The sequence below is a fragment of the Rhinolophus hipposideros genome, assembly GCF_964194185.1.
Source record: "Rhinolophus hipposideros genome assembly, chromosome: 6".
NCBI classification, from domain to species: Eukaryota; Metazoa; Chordata; class Mammalia; order Chiroptera; family Rhinolophidae; genus Rhinolophus; species Rhinolophus hipposideros.
The window spans coordinates 77,201,990-77,225,470 of record NC_138052.1 but is presented as its reverse complement, the minus strand read 5'-3'; the positions used below and the strand labels follow the sequence as shown (position 1 = coordinate 77,225,470).

General features: G+C 37.9%; 1 pseudogene across 1 annotated transcript; it reads right to left on the bottom strand.

Annotated features, from left to right (window-relative positions):
• Window positions 1-9,848: 9,848 nt before the first annotated feature.
• Window positions 9,849-11,965, bottom strand: LOC308499042 (gamma-crystallin F-like; annotated as a pseudogene). Its single transcript has 2 exons — window positions 11,846-11,965; window positions 9,849-10,120 (listed from the first exon to the last, which is right to left on the bottom strand). The product of its transcript is annotated as a gamma-crystallin F-like (transcript).
• Window positions 11,966-23,481: the final 11,516 nt, after the last annotated feature.

Below are 23,481 nucleotides of genomic sequence, written 5' to 3'. Positions count from 1 at the left end.
CAGAACAGAGATGATATTAAAGAATTCATTTGATTTGAGCTATTAAAAATGACAGAGCTCATTGAAATGAGAGTTTAAATAAGTAACCAAAAAGACCCCTTCAACCTTCAGCTCCTCCTACTCTGTTTTAGAGCACTTTGTTCTTTCTGTCCTCTTATTATACCACAAGTATTTTTTCATACCAATTACATACTGAGCACCAAATATAACTTTAAAATCAATGAGTGAGAGATCAGGGAAAAAAATTGATTGTCAACCAACAGATTCTGTCTTCTCCCTAAGAAATCACTCTTGCAGGGAAGAACAAAAAAGAGGCCCTTTTTAAAAAATTGCAATTTGAGGTGGGAAATGATTCCATTTAACTTTGGCTTGAATGAGCTCTGTTGTCTTTGTACTGCATTTTCTAAAGTTCAGGAGTCAAAAATCCATGCGTTTTTATTTTAATAACACATCCTCATGACTACATTTCCTTGCTTTTAAATAGCATTTCAGATTCTGGCTTTAAATATTTGGAGCCGGCAACTTGAAGGGTTGTGTTGCTAAGAGACTAACTCCTAGGTTGAAAATCAGAAATCCAGGCTTCTGTTTGCACATCTGTTACTGATTGTGTAGGACTTAGTGGAAACCACTTCTATGTTCTGCACATCCGTTTGTTCAGAAAAATTATCTTTTTATTAACTTCACTGCTAAAGGATCAAATGTAAATTCTTTTGTAGAGCAGGAAATTAAAGAAAGTTATTAGTAAGAAAAGACAAAATTGGTTTTAAAAATTCCAAGATTATTTTGTCTGTGGCATTGTGAGCCGTATACCCTGAAGCCTTCCTCAGTGTTTTTGTTTAACAGCTTTATTAAGATATAATTCACATACCACCACTCACTCATTCGCCCTATCCCTGGGCAACCGCCAATTTACTTTTTGTCTTTATAAATTTGTCTGTCCTGAAAATTTTCTATTAATGGTATCGTGCAATGTATGACCCTTTGTGACTGGCTTCTTTTGCTTAACAAAACATTTTCAAGATTCATCATGTGTAGCTTTTTATTGTCAAATAATACTCCATTGTATGAAAATATATTTTGTCTACCCATCATCGATTGATGGACATAGAGTTGTTTCCATCTTAGGCTATTATCAATAATGCTGCTATGAACGTTTGTTTGCATTTTTTTTATTGTGGACATTGGTTTTCATTTTTCTTGGGAAAATACCTAGCATTGAAATTTCTGGGTAAGTGGTAAATCTATGTTTAACTATTTGAGGAAGTGCCAGACTGTTTTCCAAAGCAGCTATACCATTTACCTTCCTAGCAGAGTATGAGTGTTCCAATTTATCCACAATCTCTCCAACCTCTCCTTGTTATTTTCTGCCTTTTTAAATTATAGCCACCCTAGTGAGTGTGAAACGGTGTCTAATGGGGGATTTGGTTTGCATTTCCCTGATGGCTAATAATGTTGACTATCTCTTCATGTCCTCATTGGCCATTTGTACATAATCTATTCAGGTCTTTTTGCCCATTTTTAATTCAAGTGTCTTTTTATGACTGAGTTGTAATAGTCACTCTGTGTTATTTCCAAGTTTCCAAGTCCTGTAACTCTCAGCACAGTTGATTTGACTTGACGGAGGACAGCAGCCACTTGTCCCCTGCGTGCCACCTTCTCCCGGATATGCATTTTCCAGCACAAAGTCCCTCCATTTATAAACAAGGATCCTTATGGGAAATTTAAGCTGGGGTTTCAATCTAAGCAAAAATTTACTTCTAATGATGACTGAGCTCACTTTAATTGTCAGAAAATAAAAGCTGTGCAGCCCACTATGTTTCCTTTATTTGCAGTAGATGCCAGAGAGCTTGGAGACAATGGTTTACTGCCCCTAGATCTGCTCGACGAAAGTGCATTTTGTTTACTTCAAATGAAATCTGGTTTTTCTTATAATTAAATGCCTCTTCCCCCATGTACTTGAATCTCTAAATCATCTCAATTCCTTTCAGAAATAGATATTACAAATCTTTGAAAAAAAATGCTAGAAGATGTGAAAAAGGTACTTATACATCTTTATCTATTAAAGAAAAAAAAGTCACTTTTTGTTCCCATTATTCCATAGAAAATGATCAGTGCCCCTGAGAATGAAGTCTAAAACTACCTGTAGCATATTAAATCATAGAGGTCCAATTGTCTTCACCACTAACAGTAAAAAAAGCCATAAAGTCTTTCTGAGTGTGAGATGGTAAAGAGTAAAAGGAACTTTTGAATTAGTACAAGTGAGATACAGTAAATTGTATTATTAACAGTGGCCTGGGGCTGCATCTCGCCCCATTACCTGCCAGAGCCTTTGGTCATATGGAGGTATCACACAGTATCTATTCTCTTCCTCCCCACAGGTAAGACCTAGGCAAGATGTCAGGTTAGATACAGATTTATTTTTTTCAGATCGACACATCCCTCCCCTTTCAACAATCATGTATTTGACACAATCTCTTTCAGTTTTCACTTTCCACACTTTTTTTGATAAAGCACTACTTTAGCAGATGATTCAACAACACTCCCAAGCAGAAATATTTGCATTTTCACAGAATATTCTTAAATAGGTGAAATAATTTATTTCTCGTAGTAGACTTATATTCTTCTAGGAAATAATAATATGCATAAAAACTTGTCTAAATAATGACAATGTGCAAAACACTGCCTGAATAAAATTTGGTATCTCAGGCGGACCACTCTAGAAATAATCAGATTTCAATTTTAAAAGAAATTCATATTTACCTGGTTTCAATTTTGGACTTGGGTCTTGCAGGGACAAGATAGTGATTCATCATCCATTAAGGAAGAAAAAAGTGAAAATGCAAACAGGAGTTAAATAAATTAAATCAAACATATGTGCATCATGGTCCTTAAAGTTAGTAACAATATTATCAATTGAATTATTATTGTTGTTTTACTATACTCATCATTAGTATTGTTATCTGATCCTTTGATATCAAAACCATATTCTCACAGTTGACCATCTTTTTTCCTTTTTGAACATTACAATAAAATGAAGATACATAGATGAATCAGATGAAAGAAGTGACAGACCCTCACTTGCACCTCTCTCCTATCTTGATGATGTTCAGTGAATTTTTAGAGTGCCAAAAAACCTAACCCCCATTTTCTCTGCATTCAGTCAACACTTTCTTTCAATCAACATTTTGTTCCACTAGATGAGCATTCTTTTATCCAGTTTATTTCCTTGTCCCTAGAAGAGACCTTTCCATTTCACACTTGTTTTCATATCACAGTGCATTTATGGGCAATACTAGCATCTGCTGCAAAGGAGACAAAAGAACCCAAAAGTTTATTTCTCAGACTGAAGCAGATTTCAGTTCCAATGTTCAATCTTCTCTTCCTGGGTCCTTCCCTTCCTCCATTGATCTGCTTCCTTTCTGACAAAGGAAGAACGGAACCAGAATAAGTGAAACTTTATAAATGGATAATAAATCCTGATTGTACTAAGAAAATACTTTATAGGCTGGAATAATTTACTAATGGAGTTAAAATAAGAAGACATTGAGTGTAATCTTATCAATATGTAATGGAGACATAGTGGAATTCAGAGAACCAAGACTTGCTGTTCTAAGTTATTTTTCTATTATTTTGTTATTTAGTGATGGCAACTCATCTGATAAAACAAATCCAACAATGGAATGGTTAGGTTGGTATGTTTTGTAAGTCGAATACAGGCAACTCTTAATCTCAAATGCAGTCCTTTTAAATTAAGGAAAGAAAGAAAATCAAACTAGCGTTTATTATATTTCAGACACTGTGCTAGGTGGGTTCCTTTTTTTCAATATCCTCATTTTACTGATGAGGAAATGGGAAGTTTAAAATCCATGATTTTCCTAATGCCTTCCACATAGCAAAATGTTCTACCATGAATCACCAAGTAAATAGAGCAATCAATTTCAGTGAGGAAAGGAAGTAACGGGCAGTTATTAAACACCCAGTCTGCACCAGGCACTGTGCAAGGCAAATATATACGATGTCTCACTGTCCCTGTTTTACAAAGAAATGAAGACTTTGAAAGGTTTTTTGGTGTGCTCAAAGCTGCAAGTCAATGCCTGGAAGAGCAAGGAGCCAAAACCAGGTGTTCCCGACTCCCAAGACCATTCTCACTTCACTATGCCATGCAGCAACTTGGGCTAGAACTATTAGCCCAACAACACGCAGGTGTTTTACTGGAGCTAAGCTATTAGTGTAATGGGGACTACTATTCAAAACTACAAAGCTCATAGGCACAATTAAGACAAGGACATGGGAAAGGCATTTTTTTAATGCCCCTTTATAAGTGGAGGAATGTATGATATCTCCTCTTCACTAATCAGTGATCAAAGGCAGGCTTCACGTAGCTTGAGAGTTTCTGAGAAAGTAATTTGGAAAATGTTTCACTGCCTTCATTTTACACATATAAAATACAAAGTTGTAAATAAACTCTTGAATCCTGTGGACAGATCTACTCTCCTTTCTGCATTTCATTCTCCTTTTTCCCCTCTCCAATTTGATACTGTAGTTGATTTGGCTAACATCTGACATAAACTTGGGAGTGAAAATAAGCAGTATCAATGTATCACAAACAGTCCCTTGTGTGAAAGAATACTACTTGTAAAGTTAAGCTATTATCAGTGTGTATTTGTTATGAATCAGATATTTCCATTTTCTCCTTCTATTTAATAAGTATAGCATTCAGCTTCTTTAGTGGCTAGAGCAAAGGGTTTTTCATGAAACTAATCAGTACACATAGTTCTTACTAAAGTAACCCTTTATCTCTCAAGTGCTGTAAGGAAGTGATCACCTCAACATTCAGAATCTTTCATCAGAATTCTAGTTTCCATAACTGTGGAGAATTTAGTCAGTCAGCCTGACGGCATCTTTATAGCTATAAATATGCCAGGGTAAAAATAATTGCACGTCAGAACAGACATCCTGGAATCTTTCCATTGGTCCCATCTTGTAAAAAAAAAAAAAAAAAAAAAAAAAACAAAAAAAAAACAAAAAAAAAAAACACAAACAAACGAAAAAAACCTGCCTGAACTGAGTTTTGAAAACCAACAGCTGATTAAAAAAAAGCTTTCCTCTCTGATAAGTCTTTTTCTTTGCTTTTGGTCTATTAGCATAGCATTTTGTACACAAAGGGCAGCATGTATTTAGGTTTTTGCATATTAATAAGTAGTTCATAGATTTCTCAAATTCTCCAGGTTTTATTTTTCAAATTTCATAAAAAGCTACCCTCCATTTGACAGCTATGTGACAAACATTTTCAAATGTTTCTGCAAAATCTCAGGGCTTGCATCTTGAAGGGAACAGCTCTCTCTTTTTGAATTCCTCTATAACTGAAATGCAGGGTTTTACTGTTTTCCCATATTTGGGATAAGAATTTATTCCTTGGACCTAGCAAAAAAGCCTATGGATGCGTCAGTACCATTGATAGAGCAGGAAACATCTGGGGTCCCTATAGTTTAATTATCTTTCCTCCCAGGCCATATACATCCTTTATATTTCAGGCACCCCAGTTAGACCCCATCTTCTCTGAATTTTTTGTTCCATAGTTGAAAAGGTGGAATGAATAAAAAGAGGGAAAAAAGCTCTTGTGTATTAATGAGACCTGGTGTCCTCTTGTTAAACATTTGCACTCTGAATCTTATGCACAATACCCTCCGTAACCTTTTTTAAAAAACGATTGTATAGTTTGTATTCAGCTCTCATTCCTCTTGACATTTCATCATTGGTGCTCAAGTTCAGGATCCCCAACTGTTCTTTCTCATTTTCTACCATGCTTATCATTTTTATCTTTTTATCAGTTTCCTACACTTTTTCCTCATCATTACAATTCTGATAATATGTGGTTATCCTACTAAATACTAGCATGTGATCCTGCTCAAAAATGATTAAGGCACTGATTTGGCCAGATTTGCCCAGAGTAGTTAAAGAATCAAAGGTGAAATTTTTTAGCCAATTATTTTTCATGCTCTTTATAAAATCTGTAATAATGTGAATAGTGTTTGAAAAGTTAAGGGAGAAATTAAAAATCTTGTTTTTCTTTTAGAGTTTTATTGTTTCTCTTCTTTAGTTTATTTGCTTTGCTTTTTTTTTTTTTTGCAAAAACAATAAATGATTTAAGAGAAGAATCAGAAAATATAGACAGGTAAACTAAGAAAATAAGGAACACATAATCTCATCTATATAGAGGTAACCACTGTTAATATCATATAGCATATTTTTGTCAGATTTCTTTCTATACACACATGCGTACATATATAATTTCATATCAATTTCTATACACATTTGTGTGCACACATATAATTTTAGTATATCAAATCTCATTTTAAGAATTTATCTTTGACTATAAGGTCCATCTCACTAAATATTTTTAAATGACTCCGTGGTTTTTAATTTATGGATGAATAGTCATTCGTAAAAAAATACTTTGTTGGTCTTCACGTTACTTAAAAAGCTTCTTTATTACAAATAATACAGAGCTGCCAAGATTGAATAAAGATAGGTTTGAAAGTTAAAAAATCTTGAAGAACTGACAAAATTGTTTAAAAGCATAAAAGTTTGAAATATAATCCTTGGTTTAACAAATTTTCAAGCTGGTGAACAAAATGGTAACTGGCAATAATGATTTCCAACTGGCTTTAAATTTTTAAAAGAAAAAAAAACAATTTGGTTTTATCAGCTTACTAGGAATTTCCCTGGTCTGTGGTCCCTCATCTCTCCCACACTCTCCTTGGATATGCCAGACAATTATATGGGTTTAACCATTACATCCATGAAGAAGTTTCCCAAGTCTAACGCACTGAATATATTCATCAAGGGTCTTTCAAGATCACTCTGCTCAGATAATCAACAACTCACCTTGATCTTGAGATGCACCCATTTTGTGTTCACTACAAAACAAAAGTTTGGTGTGAATATGTGGCAGAAAACAATTTTGATTTTTGCCTTATGTGTTTTTTACAAAAGCAAAAAAAGTGGATGAAAAACATGTAAACTCTGTTTTCAGCAATACTAGGAGAGGGATAAAATATCAGAACATAAAACTATACCTCAGGAGTGCTAGAAGTAGTAGACTCTGCAGAAGCTGTGCAGGGAGAAGAAATGCAGCAGACGTGGAGAGTGCAAGAGGGTAGAGAATAGCACAAGGGGGCAGATCTTTGCAAATTCCAGCACAAATCTACTGCCTGTTACTCATGGACTCAAGGAAGTGACAATGCTAGATCCTTGCATAAAACAAAAGTTCCAAGACCAGGAGAAGGACAGGGTAGAGGTTAAACAGAAGGCACACAGAAAAGAGACCTGAGTGTCTTCTACCACCTTCTTGTGACGATGTACATGGCTGCTGAACAAGGCCAGGCAAGGAATTATGTTGAGATAGTAGCCCAGCTTCTGGTTGGTGAGTAGTCACTTCCTTCCATCCTGCCTATAGTTCTTAATAAATTTCAAGTTTTACTTTCAACTTGGAGAATATCGTTATATTTGGTCCCCCATCACTGTACACCAGCAACTTCTCACATTCCCATTACCTCCTTGGCCACCCAAAGCGTTTAGGTTTACTCCTTTACTTAGGTCAAGGTACTGTCTCCAGAAAGGATTTTTTTTTTTTGTATGTAACTCTTTTATCCCAAATCTTCAGAAACCATTGATTCACATGCATGTTTTCCTTTTATGACTATATTGATTAAACATCATTGGGCCTGCTTTGTACTAGGCACATTCAGCTAGATCATTTGGAAAATACAAATATGTTTGAGACACTATCCATAGCTCTAGAAGTTCAGAATCTAGAGGCCAACTTTCAGCTTCCAGAATGAAAATGCTATAACTGAAGGGCCATCACTGAGCAGAGAGAGAGAGAGTGGGGAAAATTATCTGAGGAAAGAAGAGACTTGTGCCTATAGAATGGAGGGTCATTCACATTTGTTGTCAAAACTTCAATTCAGTGTGGTTAATGGAACAAACAAGGCTAGGACCCACTTCCCCACTGCCTCAGTCAGTAATGGGTGAAAATTATAATTTGAGTATCTCCTCATAAAGGAATGCCTGTTTGATGACTATGTAAAACTTAAACATGTCTTCTGCCTTCTCTTAATTTTCAGGATTTTATCTAACTCAATTTTCGGGCTGAACTGTATCTAAATACCAATTACAACTCATCTTTTTAGCCTGGTGTCTGCTCCATAGAAATAGAATAAGAGACATAAATGTAATATTAAACTTTCTAGTAGCCACATTAAAAGAAAGGTAAAAATGAAAATTAGTAGATTTTATTTATCTGAATGTATCAAAAATATTATCATTTCAACATTAGATTAATATGAAAGTATTGAGATTTTTGCATTCTACTTCTCATATTTGAAATCTGGTGTGTATTTTCCACTTATGACACGTCTTCATTTGAACTAGCCTCATTTCAAGTTCTCAACAGTGACATGTGGTAGTGACTATTGTATTGGATGACACAGATCTACATGTTTTTAGAGCATCTTTCCATCTCTCGGAGCACGCATGTGTGTTAGGAAGTGGAATGCTAGGCATAAATATTCTACTTTTTCCTTTAATGTTTAGGGTTGGGGAACAATGTATTACCTACCTGATAGATATTTCGAATAGAAAATCATTTGCAATAGTTCTTTCTCATAACCGTGGCCATTCACGTCACCAAGAATTTATTTCAAGAGGTTACCGTTTTCATAATTAAGGTAAACCCCTAAGCTGGCAACAATTTGTTATTTTCTCAATTGTACGTAAACATCTGAAATAGAGAATTTTACTATTTTTACTTCAAGGAATTCCTATAGTGTAATAGAATACCTACTTAGATTTGATTCGATGAACTTCATCTCCCTGAAAAGAAATTTCAAACTCAATTAAATGATTACTTCCCATAAGTTTCTTTTTTTTTCTTTTCTAGTGATATGATTATCAGCAAATGCTGATTCATGAACTAGATATAATAAAGATTGATCCAAATTCAGGGACTATATCAGCCGAGCCAATAATAGGTTTTCAAACTTTGTATGATTGTATTTTATTTTCCTGATCATATACATTATGCGTTCCTTCTGTCATTTTGTGCTCCTTTTCATCAGTGCATACTATTAATACCTGAGTACTCTGGACTTCTCCTAAGTAGAAAATGGAGGAATCCTTTGGGCTGTTTATTAAAGTGACACTCAGTTCTTACATTTGTGCTCTAGATACACAAATATTAATAAATCTATTCAGCCCATCACCTATGTTTAGACCTTAGATGTGTCCAACACATTTATCTTAATAAATCTCTCTCTATCTGATTCTACCTCCCTATGATGCAATTTCCCTTAGCTATCCCACTTAATGCAATCTCCAAAAGGGAATTCTACTGAAAAAGAGTACTGAGCAGGTGACCAGATGGTTATCCAGCAAGTTTATAGAACAGTTGCCTGGAAACTATTGTATACAAAATTAAAATGTGTGATTTTAAAATAACTCATTCAATCCACATCACAGCCTTATGAGATGAAGAGTACTGTCACCCCAATTTTTACAAATCAGGAAACTGAGGCACAGAAATGCTAAGTAACGTACTCCATCATCCATAGCTGTTAAGTGGATTTGGACCCATGCATTCTGGTTCCACAGGCTGTGCCCCTAACCGCTACCCCAGACCACCCTTTCCACTCATACATGTAAGAAAGCCCTCATTAGTCCCACCTTTATTTTTGCTGAGCCCTTCCGAGGAGCCTGAAAGGAAAACAGGACTACATGACTACATGAAACACACAGGAAATATTTTGTTAGCTTCCAGATGGAGAAAAGGGTCCAGTAAAAATATTTCAGTAGAAATCCATGGCTCTCCTCAAAGATCCCACTCTGGCACTCGTGGCCCCCAGTCGTGGTAGGGCCTGTAGTCCCCCGGCCTCAGCAAGTACTGCCGTCCCTGGTAGTTGAGTGTCTCCTGGAGGACCCAATAGCCCTCCAGCACGTTGAAGGAGTCAATCTCATTGAAGTGGAAGCCGTCATGAAGCAAGGAGCAGCCCTCAGTGAACTCTACCATCTGGCCTCTGCAATCTTCCCTCTCGTAGAGTCTGATCCTGTGGGGGCTGCTCTGTGGATTCGGCAATCAGCAAAGGAGGAAAAGTCAGAAAACCTAGCGTTTAGCAACCAATCACACACAGACCTGGAGGGATGGCCATGTCTTTATCTTTTCTATTTCAAAGGTGACAAATGAAAAAGACAGCCAGCACCAGGGCCACTGCGTGCATTTGGGTAGGTTGTACAACGCAAAACTGAAGGAGGCATCATTCCCATAGATCAAGATATAAATAGTGCTCCCTAGAGTTTTCTAGGGCCAAAAGGTACATGAACTATGCATGGGCTCTATTTAGTACCATTTTTAAGTAACATTTTTATATATTTTTTGCTCTCTTCTTCATAGGCTTATGGTGGACTGAGATGCTTCTGGTATGACATAAAAATAATTAAATATTTAACTAAAAAAAAGAAAAGAAAAGATCCCTGGGGAAAGGGTATCAGTCTGAATCTCAACAACATTAGAAGAAGGTAAGGGAAAAGGAAGTTGAATTTCTTTTCCCCCATATGAGGTCAGAGTTCAGACCAGGCAATCCGTAATCCCTTCCTTTCTGCTTTAAGCCGACCTACTCTAAAATCCTGAGAAGCAAGAAACATCATAAAGATTAGGTTCACTTCTCCGTTGTAATATGTGCTCCTGCAAATCTGCTTTGGATAATAAACAAAAATGGAAGTTCCAGATGGTGAGGAAGGCCTGTACAGGGTCAAGGGAGTATAAAACCTTTAGAAAAACAGAAAGTTGGGCTGTTTGTCCTAAACAGATCCTGTCAGTCTCTTTTTGAGTACTTGTTCTTTTATCTTCCTTCTCAGCAGGTACCCATTCAATGTCTTTCTTCTTCCACCATTAAATCCTCTTTAGGAAAGGTTCTCATAAGCAATTCAGTCTGCAGTATAAGGTGTTGTCCATGGTTTGTAAAGGACTCACGTGTACGGTTTCTGACTTGATCTTCACGACGGCCTGACACCTGTGGAGCACCATTATAAGCCCTTTCTTCTTTTATGAGAAACTACCAACAGGGCTTGAGGTCAGTAATTAGAAGAGTCAGGACTGGAGAGGGGGAAGCCCAGATTTTCAGGCTCCTAATGCCACTTTGGGTCCTATCCAAGCATTAACCCTCCGAGTGGGTTTCAACCTTCATGAAAGTGGTATATTTCCCCCAGGACTTTGTCACAGTCAAGTTAGAGAATCACTAACTGGAATTCCGGGCTGCTGGGGCGTTAGTTGGATAAGAGTGGGCTCTGCAGGAGCTGTTGGTGTCACATTGTTGGTTACTTGTTTTGCCTAATCAAAAGGCAGGACTTGAGAGACTTTTGATGTTAATAATCATAATTTATATTTTGGGGAGGGAGTGGCTTGCCATGTGCCAGGGACCGTCCTTTCATCCTCATCACAGTTCTATGAATTAGCTACTCTTATTAGCCCCATTTTACAGATGAGGAAAGAGAAATAGTCTAAGTTACTCGCTTAAGGCCGTCGACAATAAGTTGATCTGTTACTTGTTCATCACCTGTTGCATAGACACTCTGAACTAACACCATGCACTAACTACCTGTCCCTGTAGAGGTGAGCTTAATTTTAACAAAGTAAAATAAACTTTCCAGTTAGAAGCATTGCATTACTTCTAGGAAAAGAGAATACAGTTAGAACCAGGAAAGAAGGCCACCATTGCATACTATGAATACTGCATCTGGATCTCGGTGTGACCGGAGGGCACAGAAGGACGCAGGGAACTGGCCTCACGTGAGGATGAGCGGCAGGAGCGGACCGAGTCACAGTGGCCCATCCACTGCTGGTAGTGGGGTAGTCGCCGCGCCGCAGGAAGGACTGGTGGCCCTGGTAGTCGGGGCGCTCATACAGCATCCAGCAGCCGCTGTCCACCCGGATGGAGTTGCAGCGGCTGAAGTAGGGCTGCAGGTTGGGACAGTCGCTGCTGCACTCGTAGCGGCCCTGGAAGCCTCGGTCCTGGTAGAAGGTGATCTGCAAGGAAGGGAAGGGGAGAGAGGCTCAGAGGCGAGGCCTCGTCCCGTCCCCGTTTGCAGGGGCCCCTCCCGGCCTGGGCGCTGGTTGGCACGGAAGGAGCGGGTTCAGGATGGGCCCGCGGCGCCGAGGGTCTATACAGCAGGGTGGCTGCTGCGTTGGCAAGAACAACACAAAACGGGACCCGTGGGGCTAGAGGACTTTGTCTCTCTCTTTTCTATGTAATGACTGTGGGGCTGAGATGGGGGACTTATCGTATGTTTCCTCTTAAAATCTCTAGAGCTTTCGAATTGATAACCAGGGTTAAAACTGTCACTTGGTGTCCCTTGAGCTTTTAAATGAAACCTATTCAGAAAATTGGAACTGGGCAAAGGCACTTTACTGAATTAATAATCTTAATCAAATATTTTGTCTTTTTAAATTTCAGAATGATCTGCTTTTGAGTAACAACGCAGGGTAGTGACCAGGTGTGAGGTCAGAAAAGGCTACAGACAGTGCAAGGCATTTAGATTAAAGAACATTTTCTTGGAGTGAGAATGTGGAACTTTGGGCGGGGGAGATGGGGGGGGTGAGTGAACTTGTCTTTCCCATAGGCCATTGAAAGTAGGATGGGAATTTCCTCCAGGAGAACCTCTCTAGGATCCTACCTGCTGCTAAGTGGCTGTGGCAGATATCACTAACACCTGAGGAAGGATGGGGGGCTGCGGGTGGACCGTGAGGAAGCCCTGTTTAGGCGCCTGGCCTTAGCTCTGCTCCCGGGGACTGGGTGGGACCAGGGACACCTGCAGAGACATCCCCAGGGCTCCAGCTCTTGCCTCCAATCCCACAGGCAAGGAAACCCTTGACTTTGGAATTCATGAGGTGACTCACTGGTGATTATTTATCACACTGTAACTATTTAACTAATGTTTGTTTGCTTGTTTTGTTTTGTTTTGCGTCTAGCTGCTGACAAATGCAAGTTGACTTGCATATACAGCAGCATTTAAATCCCACAATTTTACAAAGCTTCTGCCTCCTCTGCCTTTCCCAGCCCTAGTCAGTCTCTAGTTAAAGCTCTGGCTCCAGGCACCGCAGTCGTTCTTCTTTCCCACTCCACCAAGACCCACGGGAGCTCTGGGAGCCCCATTCTCTTTAAAGCAGGCTTTCTGGATCTCAGCACTATTGTGACATTTTAGGCTGAAAACTCTCTGTTGAGAGGGGCTGTCCTGGACATTGCAGGATTTTCAGGGACATCCCTCTTCTCTACCCACTAGATGCCAGTAGCACCCGTTTCTCCCTCCCCAAGTTATGACAACCAAAAATGTATTCAGGTATTGCCAAATGTCCCCATGGGGGACAAACTCATCTCTTGTTGAAAACTACTGGTCTGAAAGTGCTATACATCGGCCTAACAGTTTCACCATTGTCCACGCCACTACAGTAATGAGGTGGTTTGTAGACAGTGTTTCTGGAACTGCAGAAATTCTTCAGCAGTGTTCTGGGGCCAGCCACTCAAAGAGCAAGTTGGAAGAATAGGAGTATAGTATAAGCCCTGACCGTTGTTTTTTTTTTTTCTTTTTTTTTAGTGCAAGTGTCTGACTTAAGCTTCGATTGATGCAGCTACTCCAAAGAAGTGCACATTTCAAAATCTTGAATAAACACATTGCCAGCCATATAACTAGATGAAGAGCCAGACCCCTACCCTCTTTGTTTTAGAGATCTTGGTTGTTTTCCATAAGTGACCATTTAGGCCTCCAGGTTTTTCTCTTCCCAAGCTTGAAATTCCTGTCCTTTTGTTTTGAATTCACCAATAAAGAATGAGCCTAAGATACCACTTTTGACCCCAAGAAAAACAGAACCCCAGACTTGCACCCTATCCACCTCTCCACTTCCCCCTGACCTTACTGTGTGACCTCAGGTGTGCCATGTAATTTCTAGGACCTGTAAGTAATACACTTTTTGTTCAAAGTTTCCTGATGGTTATTATTGAGGGCATCTTGCAATCAAAATAAGAAGCGCAAGGGCTGGTCCAGCCACAATATCGGTTATCTATAGGCTGCGACCAGCACACAACAGGGGGAGGGCCCCTGATCTTATTCTCTCACTTCAACCAGAGCATTTTCAAGTATCTGTTTTATACAAAACCTGATTTGAAAATAGGTTTTATTGCTGGATAATAATAATTTTTAAAAAGTAAATATTTAAAACCATTGGTTTTAGGTATTGTGACTCTCATAATGCCCTTTAAAATACATTACCTACTAACCACTGTAATGGTCATCCTTTACAGATCAGTGTAAATAAGTTTAGAGGACAGCTAGCTAATTCCTGGTGAAAAGATCTTGAAATAAATTTTAATGTGATCAAGTCTGGAAACATTGGATCATGGCACCATGCTAAAGAGAACAAGAAAGAGGTGAATACCACATGAAAGTTCTGGATAATCAGAGTTAGCCTATGAAGAGTGGGCTCACAAAAAGGGACTCTGGTTAGCTGACAAGGAGAAAGTGGTAAAACTGGGCTTTGACAAATTCACAATCTGCTCTAGAAGCTGATTTCAGTTGGGGGCTCTATTTTGATGGTTTCTAAGTGATTCTTTAAGGATGAAATGGTTTCATTTCATGACGAATTTAAGGATTTATTTATTTATAATCATTGAGAATTAGTTTCATTAAGGTTTTTTTTTAATTTCATCTTTACCTTCCATCTTCTAACATGCAAAGCTTAGTGCTGAGTAGATTTCTTCTTAAGTGAAACTTTCCAGGATACTGGAAATGAATAACAGCAATTTACATTATCTCAGAAATATGGAGAAAGTCTTTATTACTGAATGAACAGAAAAAGACAAATAGTATGGAGACATTGAGCATAGAGCTTAGCAGGAACGTAATCTGTTTTTATCCTCCCTCCCCCAAATGCTCTACTAAGGCACTTAAGCTTTTCCTGCAAGCTTTTGAGGAAACAACAACAACAACAAAACCAATCCTTTAGAAAATAATTCAGGATAAAATGGGGAATTGGAGCACCATAAAATAAAGTGTATAATACTATGTATGTTGGCAAGAGAACACAAAAGACTTGAATCACCAGAATCTTTCTTCTAAAGGCTTATATAGCATGTTGTCCCAAAAGGACGTAGCAAGTTTTTTTCTAGCTGACTGTTTTATTATTTGAAACTTTTGATCAATGTTTGTTTTCCCAAGATAAACATCAAATAATGAATTCCCTACTAACTGTGTTCTTTCCTGAAGTACTTTTAAGGCATCCTGAGGATAAAATATTTAAAGCCAACAAATTATATTTTGACTCTAAATCGTATGCCATACAATGAAATTCTATAATTGAGTTTGTTTCAGAAAGAGACAGCTGCAATTTGCCTTATCACAGAATAGTACCAAAGTTCTCAAAAGAGCTAGGTGTGTAAATATAAAGTGCTATTAGCATGACTACTAATCATTTGAGGCAGGAATAACTCTGGCCAGCACATGTCTTCTATCAAGGCCTTACAAACCATCTGCATATTTAATACGAGGACTATTTGCTTTTAATACATTTGTAACATTCACGCTAACAGCAGAAAATAATTTAAAGGCAATTCATGCTTGATTAGTTTGTGATAACAGTTGTGAAATGAAGTCTATACAAAATGCATAAAAACAAACCTGCCCTTCATGTCAGCATGCTAAAATAGATGCTAAAAATAAAGTTAAATCTCCAATTTTGAGGCAATAAGAAAAAGAGGAAAGAAGAGGTATATTCCATCATGTGGATTTTAGGATATTTAAATTATAAATACATCTGTGATTAAAATATATTTAATAAAAAAAGAATTCTGACCCCAAAATGGCAGAGGAGAAAGTAAAGTTATAATTAAAGTTTAAGATTTTTTTCATTTTAAGATTGACAACTGTTTCATTTTACTGAAAGGATTAAAATATAGTACATTTTAAACATCTGATTTCAAATAATTCAATAAAACTAAGAGAAAAGAAATTTTAAAAAATACTCAGGGAGCAGAATTGGTGAACTTTTTTAATGGAAAAATGTTAGTCACTACCTCTTTTTACCAAGTAGTTAGTGACAGACTAGGAATTATAGCAACTGTCTTCTGTGATTTTAGTGAACTGTCCAAATATCCTATCATTGCCTAAAGAGCATCAGGCAGAGGAGAGAGAGGCTCCCATTGTCAGGGGTGTGTACTACACTAAGCATCTTTAATCCACCCAGCGTATCTGGTGTTCTAGAATATGATTTCCATTGGTTAGCACGGACAGTTGCAAATGGAATCAAGAACCTTCTGGTCAAGGACCTTAAGAGTTCCTCCAGCACTTCACCCTTACACTCTTTTGGAAGTCTGCACATACCATAGTCTGGGGAGCTCATTTTCCCTTCTTAAACTCTCCTGAGAAGAATTCTCAACTTCCGTTGGTGAAACATTTAGTTAGGGAACATGTCCTTGAGATTCAAATTTATCTTTTCTATGTTCAGTTGGAAAAGAGCATGTTAATATATACAAAGCCATTTTAGAACTCAAAAGGACTTTGGAAGTCATTTGGGGGACCATCCTCATTTTGCAGATGAGGTCTCGATAATTTGTATCAGAATCCAGAACAGAACTTGGTTTTCTTTAGTTTTACATCAATGTTCTTGCCATTGTGTTATTCTGTCTCCCTATAGCTAAACAAAGCTCCGAATCTCCTAGTTTGTTTCCATTCATAGTAGGAAAGTGGCACATTTGTAGATCTACCATCAAACTTTCAAAGTTTCCAGAATGTTCAATGTTACCATTCAACAATATTAGTATTTAAAAAAAAATTCTGGAGAAATGAACTCCCTAACACCTGTCTATAAGCATTTAAGAAAATAAAATGTTTTCTTTAGGGAAGAGAGCAACTTGTCAGGGTTTCCATTAAGTCAGTCTATTAATGCCATCGCTAGTCTCTTCCACACAAGAGACCAAATAAAAGGAGCTTTATGATTATCAAAGGAATCTGAAGACCTGTGATCTCAGGTGAGAAAGTTTCACTGATTTTTATCTTTTTCAGTCCTTAGGGCATCCCAAAATGGGTTTTTGTTGTTGTTGTTGTTGTTGTTTTTGTTGTTATATAAAGTATATGTTCTTAGGAAAACAGAACTAATGCCAATTTAGTGCAATTTTTAACAAAGCATAGCTTTTGAGGTAGTCCGAACTTGACCCCTATGGAGGAGGGCCATCCTTAACAGCCATGGGAGCTATTACCTGGGTAATTTTCTTAGCCTGAGCCTCTGTTACCCGGTCTGTACAATGAGATTAATAATACTGCTTTGAAGGTCTTTTGTGAAGATGAAATGAGATAATCTATGAAAAGTGCTAGAACAGGAACCTCCTGGGGAGTGGCCACATGTTGATCTCCCATCCTTAACTGAAGTAGTCCCATCAACTGATCCAGAAGCACCAAAAGCCCATGACTCTGAATCTCTTAACAATTTCTCACTTTTCGATGACATATACTTGTGGGGTTTTTTTTGCTGTCAATTTCTAAATTTTTGCAATTTCTAAGGCAACTTTAGTGACACAGAGACGAAGAGCCTGTCCCATAGTGTGGTTGTCAGGCCCTAATGAGCTGGTGGGGGAGAATTTTAATTGTTAGCATTTCTGGAAATGTTTGGTGGGGAGGGAGGAGAAGTTATTTCTTCAGGGCTTAGCCTGATTAATAAGGTGATAGGTTTGAGATCATATAGGGGTAGGTTTCTCTGCTTTCTGTCTGTTTCCCAAGGCACCTAAGTTCCTGGGTTAGTATTTTTATTTTTATTTTCATTTTCTTTTTATTAATAGTTTTGCTCATTTCTTAAAAGTTAAGAGACTGAGATATAAATCTTGAGTAAGCGTCCCAGAAAGGAAACTTTTAGCAGCAGCGAAGCCAATTTCCTGTTGCACAGAACAACTAATAGTCATTGTCCAAAAAGCTGCTTTACATACTAGCATGTCCAGGACTGAGCTGAAATTTCTACCCAGGAACTAAAGAGGTAGTAGAAAGTCTTCTACTCTGAGCTATGCATTACTTTTCAGCAAAAATTGATTGGACCAAATTTACTAAAGAGCCATCTGTCTAGTGAAGCAATGGTTGAAGGGATTAGAAAATTCTAGCACACAGAAAACCAAAAAAACAAACAGCAGTGCAGGACCATCACAGCTGGTTGAAATGTTTTAAAAGATAGCATTGTTGTGTACATGCCCAAGTGCATAATTGACAACATGAGTAGAAAACAAGGAGTGTGATTTCGGCTGTAAGTAGAAGTAACGAGTCAGCCTGCCCAGAGCTGGCATGATATACTTTATGAGAGAGTGAGTTCTCTTTCAGTATACACGTTTTCTATGTTCAGTTGGAACACGTTGTGTTTCAACAATCAGCTCAAGAGAATAGATGGGATGTAAGTGTCTGTAAGTGGTTAGACTACATGACCTTGAAGAACTTCTTGCACTCTGAAATACTAGCATTCAAAAAATAATTCATTAACTCAAGAAAACATTTGAACTGCTGTGTGCTAGCTCCACAGAAAGGAGGAAATCAATCCCTATCCTCAAGGGATGTCTAAATGCAGAAATCTGCACAGATCCAAGCTTCCAGTGAACCATCAGAACCAAGGAAAAGAACTAAGGCAGCTCTACTATGCATAGAATTTGGAGTAATTCATTTCACAGAATAAGGTTTTCTGTGAGAAGAATACGCTGAGAATTATGAAGTAGGAGGGAAGGCTAGAAATTCAGAAAAGACAGTAAAGAGAGTCATGACTATGCTTCTACTCAGTGAGGAATACAATGTCATGATTTCAGGGCTAGAAAGTGACTTCGGTGACGCTAAGCTTGGAATGATTTTGGTCCCTCCCCCAATTAACAACCCCCATCCCATGGTCCCCATCTTTGTATAAAGTTCAAACACAGTTTTGTTCCTCAAAATGATGTGTATACACATACATGCTAAAAATTAAGAGGTTTCTTTTTAGATTTCTCTGACTGCAAAACTCTGTATAACTTCAAAGTTGAATGGTTGCGTGTGTATGCGTGTGTGTGTGTGTGTGTGTGTGTGTTTTCCTTTCTTAACAGCTTCCCTAAGCACCCTATGATTCCCTGAGCTTTTGTGGGAGACAGAATAAGTACTAATTATTTTAAATAATTTGGAAAAATAATTTTGTGCATTAGTCTACTTTTCCTAGCTTATATGAAAGCAAAGTTGACCTCAGTGCAGGGAATGCAAATTCAGGTCTATAGTGATAAAGTGCAAAGCATCAATACATGAAGGGGGACAGCTGTAGCTTGACAGATGTCATGCTGCCTGCACTACCAAGCACCTGCCTAGTGACCTTGCCTTTCAAGCCCTGTACGGGTCTATGTGACCAAACGAAATACTTCTGAAGATTGGTTGATTTAAGGGTCATTAGTTTGCAACAAGAAGATTTCTAATATTCGGTTCTTCCCAGAAATAAACTGAGAAACTGCCTAGCAAGAAATATTGGCAAAGGCTTGCAAAGGTGGACAAGTAGCAAAAAATCATCAGGAAAAATGACCAAGAATTAAGAGGCTGAAGGCGCCCATTACTGCTTTCTGCATTTAGCTGTTTCACCAGTTCACGATCATGTGCTCTATACTGTACAGTGATGGTCTTGGAGTATTGCCGTAAAAGGATACGGTGACATGTAGAAACGGAAAGCTCCACATGCAAGGTCCTCACATTTACAGATGCGGCTGGAACCCAAAGAGCCTATCTAAGTGGCCTGCGCGACATGTGCCAGGCACCTTAGTGAGTTCACATCAGAACCAGGCCTGAAATCCGGTTATCATGGGTCTCCAAATCACTTACTATTTGATAGGAAAGATCAGAATACCAATTTACTCTTCTTTTTGTTTTTCCCAAAATGAAACTCCCGTTAGGTGAGTGAGCATCTATGAACATCATTTATCAACTTGAGACCGCCCCCTTTTGGTCACTCAGAAAGACAGCTTCCTTACTGGCAGCTCCTGGGATTTAGAATGTCATTCGGTCTATTGGCAATGGAACTAAGATGTTAAGAACCAGGTGGCCATTTTGGTGAATGATGGAAAACAGGAAGATGCCTCTTTGCTTTGTTTTTAACTTTTTCTTAATTGCTTTTGATTCATTAGAACAACAGCACATCTCTGATATTTCCACCAGTTATAAGTGACCTCTGGCAATACCTTTAATCCTGACTTCCAACCACTTCTGTGGTCTCTTAGTCAAATGCTATTCAGTCTAATTCCTGGTCAGATTTTCAGTGGTATTAAAATTTATCTTAGGTGTGTTCTTCGTTGTCTACATAAATAACATGTTTTATCACAGAAACTGATTTGATTAAATGTTGTTTTTTTAAAAAAACTTCCATTGTTAGTTGCAGAAATGCAAGATACCAAAAAAAAGACTTTTTGATTTATTGTATATGTGTTCATTTAATTGAGCTATCCTTTCTTCCAATTCATAATGAAGTTTTAGTGTCTTGATGAATATTGATTAAATTTTCCTACACCATATGACAGTAAGTTATATTATGAAATTTGTATCTAAAAATTTTAGGTACTATCGTCTCAAAGCATGTAAATTTTCTAAGAACAAAGTTTTTGCCATTATTTAGGTCTGTTATTTCTGGTTGCTACTATTCACTCATTAGTTCTCCTCTGAATATATGATGCCTTTCCAAATTCTAAGTAAATTTAATACATATGAGTATATTAATTTGGCAAGCTGTTGTTTGATATTCAAATGGAGAGCATTCAAAGCAAAATATTTTTGAGCTGAAAGAGATCCCAAAGATAATCTAATTCAGCTCCAGTATTTCATTAAGGAGAAACCCAAAACAAAGGAAGGAGACATAACTTTTCCAAGGTCTCGCCATTAGTGTGTGATAGAACTGAGACTACTAACCAGCATTGATCTGTTCCCTCTTTGTGAGGTTTTGACACATCATGCAGACTCAGCCACAGACCCTACCTTTTTGGAGATCACTATTTAAGAAAAGAAAACCCTGAGAATCCACCCTGTAGACATGTAGTGTAAATAGGGGCATGCCCTACACAATTTTTTAATTAATTTCTCCAGTGAGGTATAGCCAGGGGCTTATTTCTTCACTCCTGAAAAACATTAGAAATGCCAGAAATACAGTGCTGCCATAAAATATACAAGAGGCACAATCCCAAAAAAATGCATATCTTAAATATCAAATGTGTAAACTCCGTATGGAAGTCTCCTGAAGTTGTCAAGAGAATGTGCCTTGCAGACCACCAGCTATTGGAAAGGTCATTGACCAAGGGCCCAGCTACTGCTCTGAAATTTATCACTATGTTCTGTGAAAACCATGCCTTCCAACTGATGACTGAACACAACAGGGAAACTCAGGCAGGCCCATTCACGGGAGACATGGGATTCCTCTGATAACTGAACTTGACTATGGACTTCCAGATAGTTTTGCTGAATTTCCTTAGACTACATGGCAGTGTCGGGAGCTACACACTAGTATGGCGTCCTGTCTCCCATCTTCCCTCTCTGTTTTCTTCACTCAGGGTCAGAGTTGCTTCATAGTTTCACTGCTCTCCCAATATTATTTCAGCTCCTTCTTCATCTTCTTTCCCACAGAAATTTCCTCTACTAAAATCTTTGCACATTTAACTTGCTGAGCTGCAGAGTTTGAAGAATTCACTCAGGATTCCAGAAAAAGACCGTTCAACCCCTTAGCTGTTCTTCAACATCTTTATTCTTTCTCTTCTTTCTGCTTTTTAACCTCTGTTGGCCAGTTAGCAAATTCTCTCCCATTGGCCTACAGCCCAATGGCCTCCGCACCTAACATGCTGCTGTAGTATATACATCATTGGATCTTAATCTTGCTACACAAATCTGTTTTCCTACTGGGGTCCTGGTAGTCTGTCCATCTGCCTCCAGGATAGGATTGGAAAGCTTTTATTGGAAGCAGAAGGACATACTTTCAGGCTGTTCCAAACTACTAGCTATCTTCAGCCATAATTTAGAAAAACAGCCACATTTGATAAACAGGAGCTTTAAACAGATTCATCTTGATGGACATTTTGGGTTTTAAATTATAATAAAAACCTTGGAAGGAAGCATTATAACTATTATATGAATGCAAGGTTTTATTATTTACTATATAACAAAAATAGGAATGATCTCTGAGAGTAGGAAAGGAACGTGTTGTAATTAGTGTCTGCTTGGTAACTACCTAGAGATGGCCACTGGAGGAATCATCAGGGAAATAACATCACTGGGGTCTAGCAAAAATAGAAGTGAGAGGTAATGAACAGTCTGTGTAATATCAGAATACCCACAGTGGGAAAGTAGTGGCCCTCACATCTAATACCCTAAGTTATTACTTGGAAAAAGAGTAAATAAAAGGCTTGCCTGTGAGATTGAAAAAGGTACAAAGTGTTAATAGACTGCTATCAAAATAGGGGGAAAGTAGCCTCTGTAATCCCAGCTTTCTGCCTTATACTGAAACCATGAATGGCATCAGGTCCCTTTGCTTTGCCTTTGTGTGAGATGCTCTATATTTTAAAGATCATTATACTTACAGGGTAATAACTGAATCTGAATTAAAGGAAGCAAAGTAGTTGTTGAAGGAAGGAAATGATTTCACGCAGCCATCATTTTCAAAATCTATTCAACTTTACAGTGAAGAGAATATTTTTACCTTTTCATAAGCACTTGGTTTTTCCACTGGCCTGGCTTTGCCCCTCATTCACTATTGAGTTTCAATTTACGGAACCTCCCACTACCCTAGTTTTCTCTTCAGAAAAATCTTCCTAGGAATATTAGGGATGATTTTTATGTGTTATTTTCTTTGAACAAAAGCTAGCATGAATCAAAGATATAAGTAATAATAACAAAGTGACACTGCTTTAAAATCTGTATTTGTGTTTATTCATGTATTCTTCACAATAACCTCTTAAGATATTGTCAGTATATCCATTTTATAGAAGCAAAAATTGACTCATAAGGAGGTTAAAGAATTTAATCAAAACCACACATTTTGTTCACACAAAATCACATCTTATGTAGCAGTCACAAAATGGTGTCAAACTGAGCAATCTGAATCTGGACCTTGTATTCTTTCCTCCAGGACTCTGCAGCTCATGCTTTCTCAGCATTGTCATTTCTCAAAATATTCCTTTGCTCTAAATTATTTTTCAAATTCTTTTCAAGTGCTGCTTCCCATGTGCTCTCAAATACTCTCAGTGGCGCACTTCCCTTCAAATATAAAACTCACTGATGATGTCCTCTTCACCCGTGTCCACTCTTTACCACCTTCCCCACCCATTCTCTTTCTTAACAATCCTGCTTACTCCCTCCTTAAACCTCCCCACCAAAACCTACATAGCTTCCTCTGTCTAAAACTCCCTGTGACCTACTGCTCACTAAATC